Here is a 6907-nt window from a genome sequence, read left to right on the forward strand (position 1 = left end):
TTTGAAAGCATTTTTCCTGCTGTGTGAAGCACTTTGAATTGCCTTGTGTATGAAATGTGCTCTACAAATAAACTTGCCTTGCCTTGCCTTGCCTATTCTTAATAAATAAATAACAATAGATCATAATAATGTTTCAACCAAGAACAATTTCCCTTCTGTGTGCTGTAACTTGGCGACTTATCAACAATAAAATCTGTCTCACTCCAGGGTATTAATAAAGCATCCAGCGAAGTATTATTGCTTTAAAGACACACAGGGCCAAATGATTAGACCTCTGGGCCAAAAGCTTCAGCAGAGTGGTAATATTCACTAATGTAATCTCATATAATGGCTCTGAGTCAGGCAGCCATCAATAAAAACATTTCAGAAGTCAACATGTCTTTATTCATATGGTAATTACACTAGAACAAAGGTGTTATTACTTTGCTAGTTCATGTTATATGTAGCTAAAGTGAGAGATGGGTCAAATGCAGCACCCAAATTTCCCTTTGGAGACAATAAAGTTGACCTAAAAGTGTTCCTTTCTCTACTTTAGGAACAACATCAATTATGCATGCTTTATCAGATGGAAAGTTTAAAATATGCCTGTTTATTTTTCTAAAACAGAACTTGATATCCTTGTATGGAGGAGGTTTCTGTGCGCTTTCATTACAGCTTGATCCAAATGGGCTTTGACTTGACTGAGTTATATTCACAGTAGATTGAATTTGGTGATAAATAAATGTCCTGGGGGGTGACTTCTATACGGGACAAGAGCAGATTCAGCCGATAACGTCACGGTCAAGACAAACGATGTAAGGAAACGACGTCCACCATTTTGAAGAATGACAGACCTTCCACAACATATCAAAGTCACATTATTGTGCAATTAAACATTTATTGCTTAACGAGTCTACTGAATACAGTAGATGTGGCGTGAGTATAGAAGCTCCATTGTATTTACTAATTGCAAAGGGTCATCTGGAAGGCACCTGTTTACGGATGCACTCGGTTTGCATGTTTTGGTGTATGGAAGGTCCATGTGTGTGTAATTATAGGCCCGTCCGCCAAAACAAATTAAGTTCACTCATCCATGGCTCCTGCTCACGAAGGCGGCAGCACAAAGGCACAAGTTCAGCCGATGTAATGGTGGCCCACTTTTACCATGGGTCACAGAGAAGAATGCTTTATGGGTTGGCACAGAAAAAGAAAATGTCTTTTCTAACGCGACATCTTGGTCTTTCACCATACAAAATGCTTTTATTTTATGAATCTCCTCTCCAGATAAACTTCCGGTTTTAAATTCCTCACACATGAATGATCACACCTCTGAAATTATCTCAATCTCCAGCCGTATTGCCACTTTATTTGCAAAACATCTAAAAAAGTCCAATAGATGGTTCTAATCCGATCCACTGCCAAAACATTCACAAGCATTGTGTTTCACCACTTTAAGCGAGAAATGTTTTCTCATTTTCTTTAAAGAAGCTTTTTTGCGTAAGGGTATGTTGTATTAACATGAAGATTATCTTATTATTTTGTCAATTGTAAAACACAATATTGATCTAAAACGCCATTGTCTGCATGACATTTTTTAATGCCCCATATAGGACCCGACGTCTAATTTCTTTGAATAATTAGCACAGGGCAGTGGGCAAGGGGGTAGGGGAAAGCCTCAAATGCAAAACAATACAGCATCACCTTGAAAACTTCAATACAACTTTGAGTATGTTAAGTGAGTACCATTATAACATGGTTAAACCTCAGTCAATTTTACAAAATATTAGAGCTCCTGAATACAAGAACAACCATAACAAATGAAAACAAAATTGTAAAAACTTAAAAGCGTAAATATGAAATGGGATATTGTCTGAGCATGGCAAACATAAATTATGATACATATTTTAAATGTACTACAAAATTAATCAAAGTGAATACATTATTCAACAATCACACATAAAGTGCCGTCATCTGTCCTCTGTAATTGTGTTGCCCTGTGTCCGCGCTGTTTATGAGACCTCTGCTTGCATAATATTAGAATTAATGGTGTAATTCACATGTGTGATTAATTTGTGGTCATTCTGCACAAATCATTTCCATATACATTACCAAATATGGCCCAGATGTTAGAAAAATACTGCATCTGTGTATGCTACCAAAAATGTGCATAGATGAATATTAAAAACCATTAGACAAACACGTCCCCTGATAGGAGGCCAAGCTCGGAGTTGCATGCTTTGATACTATAATGTTGTGCAAATGACTGTAATTGGCCATAATAACGCCGTTTCTAACCTGCTTTTAGATAAAGTACGTTTTTCACCAAATTGTAATGCTAAACTGCAAAAAAAATACCAGTTTATGCTCTAAACGACTTTCAAAACATCTAGCTGACTCACCAAATCCCCTGCAACAGCTCTGCCTAATCTATATTCCTGTGTGAGATGTGCCATGTACCTTGCCCCGCAGGAAGAGAGGCATGCTGGGTAAGGTTTTATGCCCCAACATCTGTTTGCCCTCCATCTCTCTTTCGCTGAGCGTCCGTGTATTTTCTCTAGTTCTAGTCTTCTCATTGAGCGCCAGTGCAGCAGGAGGCAATTACAGATGAGATCCAGACTTATGAGTATTATAACGTTGCTCTTAGCATTCACAAGGACAACTTTTGAGTAGTTTCTATGATAAGCACTTTCCTGAACTCTTTGCATTCTAACACTTGTATTAATTTGCATTCAGCAGTGTTGTGAAGTACACAGACGCGAAAAGCTTTCAGATGAACTTTATCTGATGCGATTATGTAAACCTCTCACACAAAAGTACTGTTATTGATGAAATGTGCCTCTAAAATGCCGTTGCAGAGATGGCAGAGATTAGCAGGCTGCAGTCATTTATCAACTCAAATTGAGAATGATCTTAAACTCAGGAATGAAATGGGTTATGGGCTCATTTTATGAATTTATGTGGTAAACAATTGTATATGTTCAAATGGTGAGATTATTTTGTGGCAAATCTGTGGCAAATTGTGCTGCTGGTGGCAATTGTAAAACATCATTATTTCCCTAATGTGGCAAGACGAGGGCTGTCTAGGACAATTTGACTTGTAAACTATAATTAAAACCAACAACGCCACCCGAGAGAAGGCTCAGGACCTAAAATAGATAAAAGCTAAAAGGCGCACAGGTAAGTAAAATCGATACGACAGAGGCAATAGATTAACTAGACAATTTATTTGAAGTTGCGATAATAATTTAAGTTAGTGGTGTGTAAATTTTTGCACAACCACAGAGGTGCCATATTTCAGTGGGGCTATGACAGCACACCTACCGGAGACCCAGACACCCCCGACAGCCACACCGTAGACCCTGCTGTCGGCCCAGCATCGGCGTTCTAAAATACCAGCATTTAGACCTCTGCACCGCGCCCCAAACCTAATTTAATAATCTTATCTAATATTTAGGGATCTTTTTAGATGCACTCTCACCTCACAGCAAGACGGTCCCGGGTTCGACTCCAGGCCGCCCGGGCCTTTCTGAGCAGAGTTTGCACGTTTCTTCCGTGGTTTTCTTCCATCAACCCAAAACATGCACCAAAATCCTCCAGCTACACCAACAACTGTCTGTATTTGGGTGAATGGCATTGCATTTGCAGGAGCTTTGTATCATGAATTACTAACTTAATTTATTCCTGTCGATTTATTTTGTTTCTTTTCCTCCAGCTACCACACATCATTGTGTATTTTTGATCATTACCATACTATACTATTATCTACAGTTCCTTCTAAACTTACAACATGAGTAAAGGTTTTCATCATCATATTGTAACACGTCTTCTGTGCGGGTGTACGTTTATCGTGGGTGTAGAAATAATACCAGGAGAAGGACAGCTGCTCGGGATAGGTTTTATTGTCCGTTCCGAACGTTACAGGCAACACGTCAACAACACCTCGAGAACAGACTCCCCTTTTTACCTGCTCACGTGACCACCCGTGAGCCATATCCTTCCACCCTACAAAATAGTTCCATCCAAATTGAACAAACAATATAATCTTACATACTTCCCTCTCTTTAAATGAAATGTCCTCATTTCTTATAAAATAAAAAACCCAAGGGAAAACATTTATACAACCATTGTATGAACAAACAATATAATCTTACAATATTTTCATCAATAATTTAACATTTTAGGCTCAAATGTGCATTTTAAAATATTCAAGCGATAAGACTTCACTGTTGGATGAGAGTGCGAGCCTGTAAAAGCACAGTAACTTGTCCAGACTCACACAGCGCTGACTAAAGAACAGCCATGAGCCAAACTAACAATGGGATTTGTCAGGGAACTCCACCAACTCTGCTCTGTTTTTGTGCCTCTAACTAATACACAGAGCTACAATATTCAAGTTTGTGGAGTTTAGATTAGGTCGACTTCTGTGGAAATTCATATAGCTTTGGGTTGAAAAAAATCTTACAGAACAATAATGTGGAATCAGCAAATAGAGAAAGCTTTTGTTTGCACACCGTGAGGATTAGAATAGATTAAAGAGCTTGCATGATTTGCCGTGTTGCTTCAAACTTCTACCTTGAATAAATCATGGGGCACGTCCGTAAGCAGAGGGATCGGTCACGTGATGTATCCGCGCGGCCTCTGCGTCGTCAGATCTATTCCCGGCTTGGACAGTTTGCTGAAGGTTAAGGTAGACTTTCTTTGTCCCCGTGGGCATCATCTGCATCTGAGTCATCCTTCAATGCTGCTGAGGCAACTTGTCAGGAGCAGTGGGTGTACGCAGCGCAGCGCCAAAAGCAGCATCTGCAGAGCTCGTAGGTTTGAGGACTACCTACTCTAGCCGGAAGATTAATGTGAAGGTTTTGTTTCATCTTTTGTGGGTATAAGTTGGAGTATGCGCTGAAGAAACTCACCGAGATGTAGGAAAGCAGGCAAACTCCATGAAGAAAGACCTAACACTGGCCTGGGAAACTTGCTATGAGGTAAAAAACTACTTCCAGCCAGAATGTCGCACTTAACTCTTCATTTCCATTTCAACAGTGGTGGAAAGTAATGAAGTACAAAAGTAAAAAGCAAACATTTTAGGTATCTGTGCTTGTAATACTTAATTAAATGTTATAGTATATGTTCTACTTTTGCTTCACTGCATTTGAGAGAGGTATCTGCACATTCTACTTCCCTACATTTTTAACAGGAGTTGATGTAACAACTTTGAGCAAAGACAAAATACATGAGCAAAAACAAGAAATCTATTCAGTTACACACTTATTTTGATGCTTTGTAAGTTCTCAAAATCGGTCTGAAATACTTTTACTCTTAAAGTACATTTAAAAGTGTGCTTCAGAACCATTATTTAAGTAGATTTTTCAATGTGATACTTTTACTTTCACTTGAGTAATTATATATATACGGTATGTATCTGTACTTTTTCATTACAAAACTAAGCACTTCTTCCACTGTTGAAAAATGTCTAGGAAGGGAACGTTATCTATGATCTAAAAGTCCATATCAATTTAAAAACTATGCATTAGGAGAACGTAAGTGAGCTGGCCTTGGGATATAATGAATGTGCAGGAGTCACAAAAAAAAATTACAAATCCAGAGGCATTAACTGTGAGGGATTAGCTCTGAATACAAATTGGGGTTTTATCTGGTAGTAACAGTTTTCAGCAGGCCACACGGGACAGCTTCAGATCCATGTTGTAAATCAACGGGAACTCTGCCTTTGCCATAGCAAAACCTGGTCCGGACCAACACCATACGGCTGTTTCTGACTCCCACTGTTTACCAAAGACAGAAAGCGTGGCCCATGGGAGAAATGCACCTCCTTCTGTCCCTGATTTTAAAAACGCCTGCAGGGTTCACAACAGACCCCCGCAATATGATGCAATTTATGCCCAAACTAGCGTGTGAGGGAAGCAGCATCTCATTTACTTGACAGGATCAGAGCGCCGTGATGAGATAGACTCTTGAAACAAATAGCGTCTTTAGTGTAAGCGGCGATGTCTTTGAACGAGCAAAGTGACGACGACAGGTGTAACGCCACTACGTGAAAGAATACTTGACAGCCCATGCAACGTTAAGCAAGAGAAATATTTGCATTATTCAATTTGATTTTTTGCAAATATCACCAAGAAATTGCCTTTGTAGATTTTGACTGGCTGCAGTCGCCCACTTGAGCTTATGTAACTGTGAGTATTTGAGCAAACGGATCCGATGTGCATGCACTTTCAGGAGGTTTTATCTAGCTTTTATCATCAGGCTAATGGCAGAACAGCATGGCCTTGTTTCTGTCTGTCGCTTTCTGACTAAACAAAACGATCTCCCACACCAGATTAAAGCCAGAACATTAAAGCAGTCAAGGTTATATGTCATCTCAGACTTACTGACTAATGACTATTTAATCACTTCTGAAGAAAGATGAAAAGTATAATTTTTAATATAATAATATAAAATGTATTATTCAGATGGGAGCTTTAATCCACTGAGCTGGTAAGCACCAATGAAGCAGAAAATTATGACCTCTCATAGAGTAAATTAAGACAAATTATCCAGGTAGTCATTCCAGCACCTGTCTGTGTCTGGGATTTATCTGGCTGCAGCTGAACAATTTGCCCTTGGACAAATTGGGATGTTGCGTTTCAACTTTGAGAGACTCAAATGAAGATGATGTATGTGCAGGAAGATAATGAATGAAATACAACTAAGAATTATATATTCATGAATATATTAGGTTTGGTGCCTGGAATGAATGAATGAATGAATGAATGCAGAGCAGGATGTGATGGGAATCTTCCCCCAGAGCCTAGACACGTGGTGGTGAAAATAAAGCCTGAAAGACAATTAGACTCTGTAAATATGGTGCTGAGGGGCAAAGGTGGTGCTGGGGTGGAGGTTACACTTAAAACATGCAAAAAGCTTGACAGGTCGC

The sequence above is a fragment of the Eucyclogobius newberryi genome, unplaced genomic scaffold (genome assembly GCF_026437365.1).
Source record: "Eucyclogobius newberryi isolate DKJ021-1_F unplaced genomic scaffold, fEucNew1.0.hap1 SCAF_11, whole genome shotgun sequence".
NCBI lineage: Eukaryota > Metazoa > Chordata > Actinopteri > Gobiiformes > Gobiidae > Eucyclogobius > Eucyclogobius newberryi.